Source organism: Canis aureus, chromosome 15 (assembly GCF_053574225.1).
Source record: "Canis aureus isolate CA01 chromosome 15, VMU_Caureus_v.1.0, whole genome shotgun sequence".
Taxonomy (NCBI): Eukaryota; Metazoa; Chordata; class Mammalia; order Carnivora; family Canidae; genus Canis; species Canis aureus.
In genome coordinates this window covers 30379277-30397078 of record NC_135625.1, presented here as the reverse complement: position 1 = coordinate 30397078, position 17802 = coordinate 30379277, and the positions used below count along the sequence as shown (strand labels likewise).

At 39.5% G+C, this 17802-nt stretch overlaps 2 long non-coding RNA genes across 4 annotated transcripts in view; one reads left to right on the top strand and one right to left on the bottom strand.

The window, feature by feature from the left end:
* The window catches only part of LOC144284437 (uncharacterized), a 93281-nt gene that overhangs the window by 55579 nt on the left and 19900 nt on the right, over window positions 1–17802 (bottom strand). The gene's annotated exons all lie outside the window — the stretch shown is intronic.
* LOC144284435 (uncharacterized) overlaps window positions 1–17802 on the top strand; it is a 44186-nt gene that overhangs the window by 8411 nt on the left and 17973 nt on the right. For 2 of the 3 annotated variants that reach the window (XR_013352790.1, XR_013352791.1), the window contains exons 2-4: window positions 9329–9419; window positions 14380–14441; window positions 14727–14995. This is a non-coding gene — a long non-coding RNA (uncharacterized LOC144284435). Of the gene's footprint in view, window positions 1–9328; window positions 9420–14379; window positions 14442–14726; window positions 14996–16155; window positions 16597–17802 lie in introns of those variants that run through there. The other variant, XR_013352789.1, reaches the window with a different exon arrangement.

Here is a 17802-nt window from a genome sequence, read left to right as displayed (position 1 = left end):
CTTAAAATCTTTTTTTTTTAATTTTTCTTTATTTATGATAGTCTCAGAGAGAGAGAGAGAGAGAGAGAGGCAGAGACACAGGCAGAAGGAGAAGCAGGCTCCATGTACCAGGAGCCCAATGTGGGATTCAATCCCGGGTCTCCAGGATCGCGCCCTGGGCCAAAGGCAGGCGCCAAACCGCTGCGCTACCCAGGGATCCCAGTTTACTTAAAATCTATCTGTATGTTCCAGAATTTCTTATCCCAACAACAGGAAAAACTGTTCCTAAGAAAAGCACTCCATTTCACTCGAGTACTCTTAACACAGCTATTTTAGAAAGTAAAAGAGGTCAATTTATTGGGGTTAAAGGACAAAGGATGAAAAAAAAGAACATTGGAGGATAGGAAAATCACACATTCTCTACTTACGTTCCTACTCCTTTCCCAAAGCAGGATATGTTCATGGTCTCTGCATTTGCTTTTTTCATGGAGCTAGATAATGCTAGAAATGAATGCGACATTAGCGATCTCTCTTGGACTATAGCTCGACTCTATCCAGGCTCTGCTTTAAATTTTAAATTTTAAACAAATAGCAGTTGTATCATTGAAGCTCATCAGAAGGGATCCCTGGGTGGTGCAGCGGTTTAGCGCCTGCCTTTGGCCCAGGGCGCGATTCTGGAGACCCAGGATCGAATCCCACGTCGGTCTCCCGGTGCATGGAGCCTGCTTCTCCCTCTGCCTGTGTCTCTGCCTCTCTCTCTCTCTGTGTGACTATCGTAAATAAATAAAAATAAAAAAAATATTGAAGCTCATCAGAAGCAAATAAAATATGCACCATTGTGACAGTTAATTTTGTGTGTCAATGTGGCAAAACATGGTACCCGTTTTTTTTTTTTGTTTTTTGTTTTGTTTTGTTTTTTATCAAAAGCTAGTCCAGATGTTACCGTACTGGTATTTTTAGATGTGATTAATATTTACAATCAATTAACTCTAAGTAAAACAGATTGCCCTCTGTAATGTGGGCGGGTGGCATCTAAACTATTGAAGGTTTTAAGAGCCAAGACTGAAGTTCCCTGGAGAAGAAGGAATTCTGCTTCCAGACCGCAACATCCAAATTCTGCCTGAGTTTCCAGCCTTCATACTCAAGACTGCAAATTTACTCTTACATGAGTTTCTATCCTGCTGGCTTGCCACACAAACGTGAGACCTGTCAGCTCCCCAATCACATGAGCTAACTCCTTAAAATGAATATCTGGATAGATAGATGCTAGATCCTATTGATTCTGTTTCTCTGGAAAACTCTAATACGACCACTTCAGCATCATCCCCTTATATTGATCCGGGGGTGCTGCTCCTGGCTATTAAGCTAAGGCCATTGCTACCTCAACAATACCCGCCCCCCGAGGCCATTTTATCAAAAGACAGGTTTCAGTTGTCACAGGTTTATTTACTTTAGACTCACCCAGAGAAACCAGGGCTTGATTATGCTATTCTTTGATTCATGCTGCTTAGCAAGACAAGATTTAACAATACCCAAACCACAGAAGAAGGGTGTCATCACATCTCAGGGACAGCACAAAATTATTTCAAACCAAAGTATGTTCAAAACCTAAGTGTATTCAATGTATTATTAATTCCTCAAAGAAAAAATTACAACATTCAGAAGGAAGCAGCTGACAGCTATTTTCTTTTCATTATCCCCTAAGATAATAACAAATAGAATTTTAACAATATCCTGAATCAAGTGAATTTAGAAGTGGCCAGAGTTCTATTTCATCTTATTCCAGGGGAAAGAAGAGGTATAATGCAGACGTGTAAGAAAAAGAGCAAGGATCTGAATTTACGTGTGCTGTGCAGTAACTCAACCAGCTTCCTCAGGGGGAACAAACCTTCAGAAGAGACCAAGAGAAAAATATGGTTTTTAGTATTCTTATATAATTCAATAATGAAGCTTTTTGTCTAAGATGCTCAGTGTTATCAGTAGTCAAAAAAATATAAACTAGAAAAACAATGAAACCTAAAAACCATATGATCATCTCAATAGACACAGAAAAAGCATTTCACAAAGTACAATATCCATTCATGATAAAGTCCTCAACAAACTAGCTTTAGAGGGAATATACCTCGACATAATAAAGGCCATATATGAAAAACCCAGAGCAAACATCATACTCATTGGAGAAAAACTGAGAGCTTTTCCCCGTAAGGTCAGGAACAGGACAAGGATGTCCACTCTCACCACTTTTATTCCATATAGTACTGGAAGTCCTAGCCACAGCAATTAGACAACAAAAAGAAATAAAAAGTATCCAAATTGGAAAAGAAGTAAAATTTTCATTATTTGCAGATGACATGATGATATCTGTAGAAAACCCTAGGCTCCACCAAAAAACTACTAGAACTGATAAATGAATTCAGTAAAGTCACAGAATACAAAACCAATGTGCAGTAATTTGTTGAATTTCTCTACACTAATAATGAAACTGCAGAAAGAGTAATTAAGAAAACAATCCCAGGGCAGCCCGGGTGGCTCAGCAGTTTAGCGCCGCCTTCAGCCCAGGGCCTGATCCTGGAGACCCAGGATCGAGTCCCATGTCAGGCTCCCTGCATGGAGCCTGCTTCTCCCTCTGCCTGTGTCTCTGCCTCTCTCTCTCTCTCCTCTCTGTGTATTCTCATGAATAAATAAATAAAATCTTAAAAAAAAAGAAAACAATCCCATTTACAATTGCACCCAAAAGAATAAGATACCTGGGAGCAAACCTAACCAAAGAGGTGAAAGAGCTGTACTTTGAAAATTACAAAACACTGATGAAAAAAGTTGAAACGACACAAAGAAATGGAAAGATATTCCACACTAATGGATTGGAAGAACAAATGCTGTTAAAATGTCTATACTACTCAAAGCAAGCTACACATTTATTACAATCCCTATAAAAATACCATCAGCATTTTTCACAGAACTAGAACAAACAATCCTAAAATTTGTATGGAACTGTGAAAGACCATGAATAGCCAAAACAATTTTGAAAAAGAAAAGCAAAGCTGGAGGCATCACATTTCTAGGCCTCAAGTTCTATTACAAAGCTATAGTCATCAAAACAGTATGCTACTCGCACAGAAATAGAGAAATAGATCAAAAGAACAGAATAGAAAACCCAGAAATAAACCCATATTTATATGATTAACTAATCTTTGACAAAGCAAGGAAGAATATCCAATGGGAAAAAAACTGTCTCTTCAACAAACGGTGCTGGGAAAACTGGACAGCAACATGCAAAAGAATGAAACTGGACCACTTTCTTACACTTACATATATAAAATAAACTCAAAATGGATTAAAGACCTAAATGGGAGACCTGAATCCATAAGAATCCTAGAAGAGAGCACAGGCAGTAATGTCTGTGATATTGGTCATAACAACATCTTCTTAGATACATCTCCTGAGGCAAAGGAAACAAAAGCAAAAATAAACTACTGGGACTGCATCAAAATAGAAAGCTTCAGCACAGCAAAGGAAACAATCGATAGAACTAAAAAGCAACCCAAAGAACAGGAGAAAATATTTGCTAATGACATACATGATAATTAGTATCTTAAATATATGAAGAACTCATACCATTCAACACCAAAAAAACAAATAATCCAATTTAAAAATGGGCTGAAGAACAGACATTTCTCTAAAGAAGACATACAAATGGTCAGCAGTCATATGAAAAGATGCTCAACATCCATTCGTCATCAGGGAAATACAAATCAAAACCACAATGAGATACCATCTCACACCTGTCAGAATGGCTAAAATAAAAAACACCTTGTTTCTTGTGAAACAACAGGTGTTGGTGAAAATGTGGAGAAAGGGGAACCCTCTTACACTGCTGGTGGAAATGCAAACTGGTACAGCTACTCTGGAAAACAGTATGGAGATACCTCAAAAAGAAAAAAAATAGAATTGCCCTATGATCTAGCAATTGCACTACTGGCTATCTACTCCACAAATACAAAAACACTAATTCAAAGGGATACATGCACCCAATGTTTATAGCAGCATTATTTATAATAGCTAAATTATGGAAGCAGCCCAAGTGTCCATCTCCACTGATGAATGAATGGATAAATAAGAGGTGATGTGTGTGTATGTATGTATGTATGTATGTGTATATATAATTCAACCATAAAAAAGAATGAAATCTTGCCATTTGCAACAACATGGATAGAGCTAGAGAATACAATGCTAAGTGAAATATGTCGGTCAGAAAGACAAATACCATATGATTTCCCTCATTTGTGGAATTTAAGAAACAAAACAAAAGAGCAAAGGAGGGGGAATTAAAGAGAGGCAAACCAAGAAACAGATTCTTAGCTCTAAAGAACAAACTGATGGTTACCTGAGGGGAGGTAGGTGGAGAGAGGGGTGAAACAGTGATGGGGATTAAGGAGTGCACTTGTGATGAGCAACAGGTGTGGTACAAAAATGTTGCATTACTGTATTGTACACCTGAAACTAATATTACACTGTATGTTACTGTATTAGAATTAAAATAAAAGATAAAGATAAGATAATGAAAACAAGCCATTATCATCTATCAGATTTATAAAAATTAAAACATTGGGCAGCCTGGGTGGCTTAGTGGTTTAGTGCCGCCTTCAGTCCAGGGGGTGATCCTGGAGACCCGGGATCGAGTCCCACTTTGGGCTCCCTGCATGGAGCCTGCTTCTCCCTCTGCCTGTGTCTCTGCCTCCCTCTCTCCCTCTCTGTGTCTCTCATGAGTAAATAAACAATAAAAAAATAAAAAGAAATTTAAAAATTAAAACATTTATAACATCCAGGGCTGATCAGGATGTGCTAAAGCTAGCGCCTTCACACCCTGGTGATAACAGTTTCTATTGCTAAAACATTTTGAAAAAGAAATCTGTCATTATCTATTTATTTCTATTAACATTTACAGTGCATTTATTGACCTAACAATCCCACTGGGAAATGAGCATTAGAACATGAAGATCTACAGACAGTGGTTATTTTTTTAAAGCATATGCATAATTATTTTTAAAAATACTGAAAATAATCTACATGTCTGTAAGGAAATAACAGTTGAACAAACTTGAATATCCATTCTATAAAATATTAAACATCTGTCAAAAGTAATGAGTTATATCTGCAATTATTAACGTAGAATAAATACAGTCAAGTGAGAGCATAAGTAGCAGAGAGATGTATAGGGTGTAATTCCATGTTGATTAAAAATATAGCCTACATTTTAGTCAACATGTTTGTTTGCATAGAGAAAAATGTGAAAGAATATAACCAAAATGCTAACTTAACTTCAGATAAGGTGGAGTTGTGTAAAGGGGTTTGGGGGAGGGTATGGGGAGATTGTTAATGTTTCATTTTTATGCTTCTGTGTTGCTTGACTTTCTATTATTTATATTTAATTTTGTTTCTGTGTATTACATTTTGACATCTTAAAAACCTTTCTGGCTGAGGAGGTTGCCCCTCCCTGGTTAGCCAAGTTTTAGGGATAGTAAAAGGCTCAGCAGGAAATGAGTATTTGGTGTACAAACGAATCAATCCAGAGCCATACACTCCTCTATCTTGTCCAGGTACACAGGAGGCCATGTTCCTCTGACTTAATCACCTCAGGCCAGGCATCTGAGGACCATCTCTATAATTTAGAGCCCTCAGAAAATACTCAAACTAGTCAGTCCTGACCTGTTTCCCCTGCCCTGCCCTGACCTATCTTTTCTGAGGAATGCCCAATATAGGCTCTGCTTTTGGTTTTCCCTTTGCTCCTCCCTTGTTTCCTAACTCCCAGGAGGCTGTTCCATGTGGCTCTGCTAGAGATGCTGTGCTTCCTGTTTCTAGGACTTATGGGAAGAAGAAACTTTGTTTCCCTGAGCCTGTCCTGTGTCCCCTCTTGTAACTACACCTGTCTGACCATCACACACCAAAAGACATAGGACAGACCTGTTATATAACCACATATGCTTTCTGTCATCTAAAAGCATCTAATATTTATATAAAATAAGCTTTAAAATAAAACTCTAATAGACACATTTCATATACAATTAAAAAGGAAGGTGTGGATTTAGTTCTACCTGAAGAGTTAATCTTAGAGTCTTGTGTTTTTCTGACAAACGACTAAACACAATGGACACCACCATGAGGCCTGATGGACTCACATCTATCCAGTCTCCTCTCTGTTTTAGAGATGGCACAGCTCCATCCTGCCTGCCTCCTTGTCCCCCACCCCCACCCCCACCCCAATCCCACCCATATGCATTCCGCTGGGAATGGTGAAAAAGCACCAGCTAGGGATGTTCTAATGTTATTGGCACAGTTCACCTCTTCGGGTCTCACTTCTCAACTAAAATGGCGGCTACATGAGAAGACTTCTGTCTTGATGCCCTCACTATCCAACCGTACCCCTTCCATTGAGCCCTTGATACAGGATTATTTCAATAGGAGTATAAGCTTCTGGTGGAGATATTTAATTTTAGCCTCTCATTCTTTAATTTCAGTATGATTCAGCCTATTTGTTTCAAGCTTTTGGCTTCATTTTAGGAAGCAGATGTTTAACCTCCTGTTCCTTGAGCTAGTAATCTCTATAATTAAGAGTTCTGAAAGAATACTGGAAGGGGTACAACCTAGTTCTTGGATAAAATTATATCTGTGCGTGGGAACTGTATTTCCTTCCGAGTCCTTTAATTATAATCTTGGGCGTCTATAGCATTTGTTTAGCATTTAAATTTTAACAACAAAGCTTCACTTGAAAAAAAAATGCAGTTTCTTGAATGACTTCTTCCAAATTCATCTTTTATTTTCAGTTACATATTTGCAGCCAGTGAGTTTTTATGGGTTTGCAAATTTTAAATGTTTAACAGACTAAGTTAGGTAAAGGCTTAGCTCTGCCACATGAACAACTAAACTCAAACTCGAGTGACTTTAATAGCAGTTGCATACAAAGTGAGGTAAACCAGTTGGCTCTCCTCCACTTTGAAATGGCGCCCTCTGGTGTATGGGGCCTCCAAGGTCATCATGGTAGGGGAAGAGCAGACTAAAGGGGTGTGTGGGATCTTTCATGGGCCAGGACTTCGAATGGTTTGCTTCCCTTTTCCCCAGATTCTAATGGGCAGACCCATGCCCAACCCAACTGCAAGAGAAGGTGTAGACATGTAGAAGGCTATTTGGTAATCCAAAAGATTATCCAAAAGAAGCAGCAATGGATGGAGGGCAAAGAGAGGGAGGATGCTTATGGAGCACTGTCAGTTTCCACATTAGATAGAAGTATTTAAAATCAGTCCACAAAGTAGAAAAACAGAGCAGAAAGAGAACAATTTTAAGTGTGCCTTTTCAGTTTGTTTGACATGTTCACTGGACTCCAGTAAGGATATTGGGGGTACTGATTCTTACTTAGAATATGTGGAAAGGCTCAGGGCACCTGGCTGGCTCAGTTGGTTAAGTATCTGCCTTCAGCTCAGGTCCTGATCCCAGGATCTTGGGATCGAGCCCCAAATTGAGCCTCGAGAGTCAAGCTCCCTGCTCAGTGGGGGGTCTGCTTCTCCCTCTCCCTCTGCTCCCCCCACTCATTTTCTCCCTCTTACCCTCTCTCTCTTTCTCTCAAATAAATAAAATCATTTTAAAAAGCACTCTACAAAAAAAGAATATATGAAAGGATCATAGTTGGTGACTATGTGTAATGCAGTCAGTAAGCACGAGTTCAGTCTAAAATGAAGTAAAAGTTAGAGGTGGCACTTGTGAAGTGTGAAACCAAAGAAAAACAAGCTACGGTGTTGGTATATGAAAGAAAAGAACAATATTCCAGTAGGAGATTTGCAGAAGTAGCTTGATTTTCAGTTTCAGAAATTTTGCTCCACACATTGCTCCTTCCCTCATTTTTATTCCTTGTGATTGCCTCAATATTCCTCTTTCCATTTCACTACTTCCCCTGCTTCCCTTGATTGGTTACACAATAAAAAAAAAAATTGAAACTTGAGTCTAAGAGAAAAAAATGTAGACATTTAGAGACAGGCTAATGTTGCCCCAATTTTTATAAAGAGGTGAGCTCAGAAAATGAAGCCTGAGGTTCACTTCTGTCATAAAATACGATGAATAAAAATAGTCTCTTTCTTCAAGTAGCTCACAATCCCATAGGAGGAGGCAAACTGTGATTATCACATAATATGACATGGGACTGAAGGGCTCTATAAACAAAGTACAATGAGAGTTTAAAGAGCCCAGCACGCATGTCTGCACAAGGTATGGGGACTCATCACAGGAAAGATACCTGAGTGTATCTCAAAAAATGAGATACATGCAAAGTCAAAGAAACCTGAACTAATAATATGACTCGGTCTACAAGAATGAGCCAAGTTGGATGTGGGAGAATGACGGGACGATACTGGAAATCTACACTGGGGTCACAGGGTGCCAGTTCCCCAAAGTCAAATTAAGATATTTAAACATTATGAGGTAAATGATAACAAGTGATTACAGGTTTTAAAGTGAGGAAATAGAATGACTAAATGAGAAGCATCTCAGACTGGTGTCTGTGGTTTAGGAAATACATCATAATGTATTTTCTTCTTGGAGATTCGAAGAACCCTAATGAGCATTATATGCACTGGAGAATTCTTGAGGAAATTTGTTAACTTTGTTTAGCTCAGGATTTCCAAAAGAAAACTGAATATATGTACGAGTTTTCTATCATCGTGTAACAAATGACCACAAGCTTAGCAACTTAAAGCAAAACCCATTTTACTAGCTCACAGTTCGGCAGGTCAAAAGTCTAACGTGGCAAGATCGGGTTCTCTGCTCAGGTTATCACAAGGTTGAAGTCAAAGTATTGCCCGAGCTAAGTTCTCAGATGGAGACTCCAGGGTTGGAGGGAAATCCACCACCAAGTTCATTCTCATTGTTGGAAGAATTCAGGGTTTTTTTTTTGCTTTTGAAAAACTGATGTCTCCATTTCCTTGCTGGTTGTTGAGCAGGAGTTGCTCTGAACTCCTAGGGATCCCTTTCAGTTCCTTCCACGTAGCAACCCCCAGACAGTTTCCAGAACAGACACTTGCTTTCTTTTAGGCCAGCCAAAGCACATCTCTCTCTTCTCTTCTCTGGCCAGGGGTTAATGAGCTTAGGTCAGACCCACCAGGACAATCTGCCTATTCTCAGGTCAACTGGTGTGGGACCTTAATTACATCTGCAAAATCTCTTCACAGCAGTAAGGAGATTAGTATTTGATTGAATAACCAGGGGCCAGGAATCTTGAGGATCTGGTTTAGAATTCTGCTTACCAGAACAAGCAGCTTTTTTCATCAAAAATCTTTTAGCATGCTGCAAAATAATGTTTCCACAGCCACCGAATCTGGCAAAAACTGGATTGGTGTTGTAGAAAGAACACTCTGGAGATTGGAGATTGTGCAGAAAAACCACACTACACATCACAGGTAAGGACACATGGAAATAGGTTAAGAGGCTATTGTGTTATCAAAACAAGATAAAATGAGCTTGATAAACAAAATAGGTAAAGTAGGAAATTGAAACCTTTCAGGTTTTCAGCCCAAAATATTAAGCAAATTGTGCTGTAACATCAAACATAGTAGAAATGCAGAATAAAAAGTGGTTTTCAGTATGTTGTTTGAGTTCTGTGGTATACATGGGAAGAAAAAGTTTGAAACCTTGCGGAAATGAAGGAAGCGATGATGTACATTAGGGAGTCATTACAATGGACGAGAGTTCCTAAATTGGGTGAACAGAAGGAGAATGGAACAGGACTGCGGATGGAGTGAGCCAACAAGTTCATTAAAACACAAGCCATGCCAAGTTAAACCCACAAAATCATTTCCTTTTTAGGAGATGGCTATAGTCAATTTTATCTTAATATCAACCAAATGTGTATTAGACAGTCCATGATATCCTTGCAGGTAGATGAAAGTAACGTAGAGACTCTAAGAGCTGTATAAATATCTGTACTCAAACAATGATGATTGATGATTCATTGTCAGAGCAATCAGTGAAAAAGAGCACTGATCTTGGCATCAAGGAAGGATCTGGGCTTTTCCACTAATAGTAAGTTCATGTAATAGATTAAACCACTCACACACACACACACACACACACACACACACATATCTTGAATAAATGAAAAATGAATTGCAAGCCCTTGAAACCACTTCTCAGGTCGCTGTTTCTCATCAATAGGAGTGCTGCATTCGATATTCTGAAATATCATTTTATCTCTAAAATTGTAAGGATTATAAACTACAGGAAGTAAAGTGCCCTCTTTCAAAGCACCATGCAGTTCTCGTCTTTGTTCTGCCTTGTTTAACATTTAATCTGAGATTTGGATAAGTTCGTTTTTAGCAATTATTTGGTTGAAACAAATCTGAGAGACACACTAAGTTACAGATGGCAAAAATCAATATTCAATTGTTGGCAGGAATCTGGAAGCAGAAACACAAATAATTAGTCAATACTCTTCCTACATAAAGATTGTTGTTGGAATCTAGAATATACTTCTCAATAATAAATATAATTTCAAAGATTGTAATAGCCCCGAAGTCCTTTTTCATTCCAACTCAGTTTATGGGGCTCCTGAGGAGGCTCTGGGTAGAAATGTCACCTCCCACTTCCCTAAGTGCAGTCAGGGTTCTCACCTGCCACTGTCTCCAACCCATTGTTTCCACACTCCAAAATCACTATCACATTTCTTTCCAGGTCTTGCCCCTCAAGCAAACTTTTCTTCCAGTCTGTCTCAACTAGACGTTCCTCTAAAATATTATAGTTAAAAATCATAAGTGATCATGTAAATACAATGTTTTTACACCTTTTTCTTGTTAGCAGTAGGTTCTAAAGTTCACAACGAAGGTAAAATATCCCATAGTTGAAATTGCCACCGAGAATTCTGTAGGAAGATCTCACACTGAAGATCAGCCTATGGTTACTTTGTAAGCCCAGAGCAGCTATCCCTCCATCATTGGAACAGATTGTGGTTTCTTTAGTTAAGCATTGGATGAAGTGGTTGGCTCACTTGTTTGGGGGCCAAATTGTCCAAAAAAATACACATCATAAACCATTCAATGCACGCTGAGCACAGCCAGGAGGTCATTCTGGATGCCACTTGGTTTTCAATTCCTGAAATGATTTAAATCCATATCTATCTTCTCGAATGCACTCCTAGAGGCAGATGAGGGAAAGATGGCAGGCTGAAGTAAGTGTGTATGTGTGTGTACACGTGTCGTGTATTGTTTTAAGGCATCCAGCAAACAAGCTGGTATGCTCTCAACAGAACAGAAATTATGAAAAACCCCTAAAAGGAGAGGGGATGTTTGGCTGAAAGATCATGGCCTGAAATCTAAGGAAGAGAGCATGGCAATAGAAGTTGGATTGAAATGTACCTTGAGTGGTTGACTGAAGAGCTGGAGGGAGCCGTGGGGCAAATATCAAGGTAATGGTTGGGGAAGAGCAGAAAGAGCATCCAGGCCAGTCAGCCACTTCCTATCTCCCACTGGTGCCAAGTGACATGCTGCACAACCACTTGTCCTCAAGTCCAGAAGTCCTACCACTGGCATTCACGACCCGGTAGCACTTCCCAACCACATCCTGACAATCCTTACAGACAGGCTATGATTTTTTAAAAAATACAAAACTCCACATAAAAAATCAATAACCATCAAACATTTAGGGGAAATTTATATAATAAAATACATACCAAATTTGAGAATTCCTTGCCTCCAAATTTGGCAGTTTTTAAAAAATGGCTTCTATTGTACATGGTTGACTGTGCAAAGAAATAAATCCTTATAGTATTGGTAGCAGTAACATTTTACAGACATTTTTTTGTGGGCCACTTAGCAGGATTTAAAAAAATGTTAAAAGATGAATATACTTTCAACCCAGTAATTCCACTCCTTGATATGTATCAAAGAGAAATTCTCACACAGGTGCACAAAGAGAAAGTCTTACAATGGTGCACAAAGAACAGTGTGCAAGAAGTCTCACAGTAGCATTATTTGTAATAGTCAAAAAAAAAAAAAAAAAGGAAAGGGGAAAAACCCTCTAAATGTCCAATAAGGCAATGGTTAGACAGGTAAGTTAGAGTACTTTGTTACTATGTGTATGAGTTTGCTCTGGCTGCTGTAACTACATTCCCCAAATTGTGTACTGCATGACTTAAACAACAGATAATTTTCTCACAGGTCTAGAAGCTAGAAGTCTGAGCTCAAGATGTCAGCTGGGGTAACTTCTCAAGCCTCTTTCCTTGGCTTGCAGCCGGCTGTCTCCTCCATGTGTCTTTCCCCTGTGTTGATGTGCTAATACAGATGCCCACCCTAATGACCTCATTTTAACTCCATTATCTCTTAAAGGCCCCATCTCCAAATACAGTGGCATTCTGAGGTATTGGGGATTAGGACTTCCACATATCAATTCTGGGGGAACAAAATTAAGCTCATGGCACTATTGATGCTAGGTAATAGTTAAAAAGCAAAAGATGATGTGTGCAGACATAGCTCCCTAAGATATAAAGTTAAGCCTCTGTGCAAACTGATCCCATTTACCTAAAAATACAGCATTTGTTTAAGAGGCGATAGATTTACCTCAGGAATGGAAGCTGGGCTAGGAGAGATGATCAACTTTGTTTTATACGCATTATTTGAATTTTCATGAGGAGAACGTATTTCTGAATTAGTTGTAAATCCCTGTCTAAAAAAATTTCTAAAGCCAAACCAAAACATTTTACATGCTCATTGTAAAATTTAATTTGGAAATACAGTCAGTCAAGAAGAAAAGTTCTCCCCTCTGCCTTCTCTCACTGCTTTCTACACTTAACGCAAACACAGACAGGGCAGGTCACCACAGAATTGACTGTCTAAACCGGGACACTTTCAAGTGCAGAAGGAGCACAAGTAATAATTACATTTGGAGAAAAGGCCAACCAAGAGCATCCTGGCAAGCCGAGAAGAAAGGTTGCTCTGCATATGTATATGCATTCCCCGCCCCCCATACACAAATAAGATCATATCGTCTACATTGTACTGGAACTACTTTGGTCATCAGCTCCACCTCTTGGAATCATTCATCAGAACAGACAGGTCTTCCTTACCTCACCCTTTCCAATGGCCACATAATATTTCATGGTGTAGATCTACTGCAATTTATTTAAGCTATTATTGACAGGAGTGACCTTCTAGAATTATTTAGAAGCTTTTATTTTTTTTAAAGATTTTATTTATTTATTCATGAGAGACATAGAGAGAGAGGCAGAGACATAGGCAGAGGGAGAAGCAGGCTCCCTATGGGGAGCCTGATGCAAGGCTCAATCCCAGGACCCCAGGCTCATGACCTGAGCCAAAGGCAGATGCTCAACCACTGAGCCACCCAGGTGCCCCTCTTTAGAAGCTGTTAAAATGGAAAGTTAGATTCTCTTACCTAGTCCCATTACCCTGAAGTAACCATCTTTGCCAACTTCTATTTGACAGTACTTCTGGTGGCTAATTTCATAATTTCACAATTTACTGATGTCCTAGATGAAAAATTTGGTGTCTATATGAAAGATCAGAAATAGAATGCATTTATAATACTTTCTGCAACCCCTCCCCACCTACAATTTTTCAGTATATTGAGAAATTAAAATGATTAGGGTAAGTCCCACTGATGTATGAATGAGCATAGACTCCTATACCCAGTTGCATGTCTATGCAAAATGATTTCCAAAAAAATAAAAAATAAGTTGTGGACAGGAGGCTATCCACTGAGGGAGACTCTCCTGCCTGAGGTCCCTCCAACTCCCTCCTCAGGGGGGGCAGCCCTTCCCACTTCCTCCAATCTCATCTCCTCAAACACAGGGCCTCCTTTCTATGATGTTCCTTCTAGCTTGGGTGGGCTGCTCTTTTGCAGTGAATTTTTCATGTATCAGCTGGGACTCTCTTTACCTGCCTGCCCATTTACAAAGAGTATGGAGAAAGGAAAGGAAAGGCTCCCCCAAAAGTCCTCCGTTATCTCTGTAATAGTTATTGCTTATGCACACCTGTAGGCAGCAGCTCTGCTTTCACTCTATTTTACCAAAGTCAGAGCCTGAAAACACTACTGATATTTCAGATGTGGGTGCTGCTGAGTACAAAACTTCCCTATCAGAGAAGGAAGATGACTCAAGCCCTAGGCTTGTCACTGTAATTAGATTTAGAAATGAATTATTGCATTAAAGGGATTACAAATCTTTTCAATTACCTTGATTTAATCTCTTCTATTAACTTAATAGAAATCTTGGGCAGAGGAATCAACCAGGAATATCATGTCATTTGCTAATGAAAAAACAGCATCAAAGTAACAAGAGAGATATGACCCTGCTGAATGTATACAGCTCCTGGCACAGCATAGTAATACAGTCTTATTTGTTCCTTCTTACAGATTTAGGAAGGAAGAAGAAGGAAGGAAGGAAAGAAGGAAGGAAATAAAATAGCTCAGATAAGGTGATTTCTTAGCCATCATAACTACTAATTTATGTAGCTAAAATTATGCCTCACATAATCCGGCCTTTTAAGGAAAGGGGATGGTAGGGGAATATCCTAGAAGTTTTATGTCCCTTGGCTACCCCGATTCTATGGCTTACACACAGATATATCCTTGTGGGCCTATTATACATGGGGAGTTTGTTTGATGGCCCAAGGTGCATGTTGACTGGGCTGAGTTTCCTTTCCTAAGAAAACGTCAATAGATGATGTCCCTTGATCCAAAATGATGATCTCTTGATCCAGGACTCAAGTGAGGAACATGCTATATTTGAGAAGATAACATTTTGGAACCGGTATATGTAACCCTGAATGTAGGAACATATTCCAATATATTAAGGCAGTCTCTGAGGACACTGTGCTTCCTGTGACAAGACGGAAGATCAGAGGGGAGGAGTAGTTTGAGTATTCTTACATAAAATCTTTGGCTCGCTGCCTGAGATGTGAAGATCTAAGTGCAAGACTCTTATTTCAAAGTTGTAAACAAGTTCAGTGGACTCCAAATTCTGGATCTTGTAAGTATTTGACTTCTTGTTTACACTTAAATATTTGTTGAGTTCTTTCCACCATGTATGCGTAAGGCACTAGGCTGTGCATTCCAGAGGTGAGAAAAATGAATTAGGCAGAGAGGCCTTTATCTCCAAAGGGAATGTGGGAGCCAGATCTGAAGCACAAAGAAGGAAATGGTATTTAGGATAATTGAGGGTGATGGAGATATTCAGAGTGGTGGCTGAATGTGACTTAGCAAGCCCTAAGTTCCAGATTGGAACCCTCATAGGTAGGCGCAGTTTTTAAACATTATCTCAGCATCTGATTGTTAATGAAGTACTTTCCCAGATCTGGGTGCTGAAGAGAAGATTGTGTAGTGAGGTTAATTTAAAAATCCATTTCAGTGTCTGGGTTACAAGTACCGAGTCCTGCCAAGTACTGTCAATATCTTGAATCAATAGTTACCTCCTATCTCTGTTAGCAAGTAAGTGCTTCAAATGACATAAACAATGTCATCAGCTGGCTGATGAGGGTTTAAAAGAAACCTCTGACCCTATGGCCAAATCTCTCCAACAAACTGTTTCTAAGTCAAGGTCTTCACAGACAGATGAGATAAATGCATCTTAATATGTCCTTGCTGGAAATCATCTGACAAAAGCATCTCTGTGAAATTCCTGGAACCAAAAGACTAATAGACTTAAATATTTTACTGCTGTCAGGTTGAAAGTCTCCTGGAACATTGAATTTAAGCTAGAACATGAAGTTTAAGCTTTTCAATCTTGTAGCTACTGGGTAGGAACTGATAAGGATGGTGAGATGGAAACGAGAATATATCAAAAGAGCCTTTTAGATCGTCTTTACTGTACTTTGATCCATCAGCCTGTTCCCTGATACTTGGCTCCCAAGGCAACCAGTGTAAGTAATCAGAACCCACTTGTGAGTCCTTATCAACCGTGTCGAGAGGGCAAAGAACACCAGGATGAGTAAGACTGCTTATTTGGGAATGCTACCCAACTGTGAATTAGATATTTTCCAGGACTGTTCTTGGAACATAAAGAGCTAAAATCATAAATCACAGAAATTGAGATCTGAGAGTAGGGAAGAGTAAAAACTGATTTTTATACTGTATGCCAGGCACTAAGCTAGGAACAGGCTGTTTCATATCTTATTTATTCCTCCCATAAAGGTAGATGGTCCTACTAACTTCTTAGAGGATGCGAGCTAAATGTTTATGTCCTTTGAAACCCCTTGAGTGTTACTGAGTATAAATTCTGAGAGTCACCTGAGAGTCCAATGTTAGCTGATCTTGAGATGGGATGGAAGTACTTCAGTACGTAATGAAGATGCTAGAGCAAAAGTGCTCTGCTTAAAAACAAAACAAAACAAAAACAGAGAAAGATAGAAAGGATAAGAATTGTGGAGGAGAAGGAAAAGAAAAGGCTGCATGGGTGCCCATCCATCGATGAAGAGGAGGAAACCAAGAGGCTGGCCGCTGAGGAGAGGTATCAGGATGGAAAAGAAATGTTTGTAGCATTTTAAAATGGTAACTTACTTGCCAAATGATCACATTGTAAACCACTTCCTCCATTTCTACCTCTCTTTAAAAAACCTTTTAATAAAATTGACATTGAGTTTGGTTTGTGGGGAAATGTTAAGTTTTGCTTCAAAGAGGATGCAGAATGGGAACAGAGGCTGCCAAAGCTAAGGAGTGGGGAATAGCAACTTTTGAAATTCACAGAGTTGGGGAAATTGTGACTCCAAGAGTTTTGGTGACTTCCTCAAGATATCAGACATAGGATTTAATACCAGATCTGTATGATCCCAGAGTCCATTTCTCTTTTGTCAATACCAGTGGTTCACTGCTGCCATCACAGCACCCTCATGGCGGAACTTGCTCGAAATGCAAATTCTCAGTCCCCACCTCAGACTTATTGAATCAAAACTCTGGGCGGGGGGACCCAGCAAACTGTACTCTAACAAGCCCTCCAAGGGTACTTGGGTGGCTCACTCAGTTAAGGGTCCTACTCTTGATTTCGGCTCAGCTCATGGTCTTGGGGTTGTGAGATCAAGCCCCACATTGGGCTCTGTGCTCAGCTTGGAGTCTGCTGCAGATTCTCTCTCTTCCTTTACCTCTGCACCCCCCCCCAACTTGCATGCACTCCATCTTTCTCTAAAACCAATCATCAATCAATCAATCAATCAATCAAAAAATCAACCAAATACCAAGTCCTCCAGGTGATTCTGATTCATGGTTATTTGAGAACCACTGTTCTACAGTAAAAACTCTACACCACACCATCCTCCCTAGGAATTTAGTCACCATCAAGGTCAACCTCTTCATCCTACAAACAGAAAGCTGAGATTCAGAAAAGTGAATTGACTTGGCCAAGGTCAAATAGCTAGTTTTAAAATAATAGCTGAAACTAGAACTCAGATTTTTTAAAAGTTTTTTTTAAGCTTTATTTATTTATTTATTTATTCATTCATTCATTCATTCATTCATTCATTCGAGACAGAGACAGAGAGAGAGTGGGGCAGAGTCACAGGCAGAGGGAGAAGCAGGCTCCTCACAGAGACACCGATGCAGGACTTGATCCCAGATCCCAGGATCATGCCCTGAGCCAAAGGCAGCGCTCAACCACTGAGCTGCCCAGGCGCCCCTTTTTTTCAAGTTTCAATCTAGTTAACCTTCCACATTCTTGTCAAAATCGCCAAAAAACTCAATATTTCCAAGCCTGAGAGGAACTTCTTAGTTCCATCTAACCAGATCTCTTGGCAGTGTTTTAAAGAATTGGCCGCCCTTCCCTTCTTGAATCATCTTGATCTCCTGGCT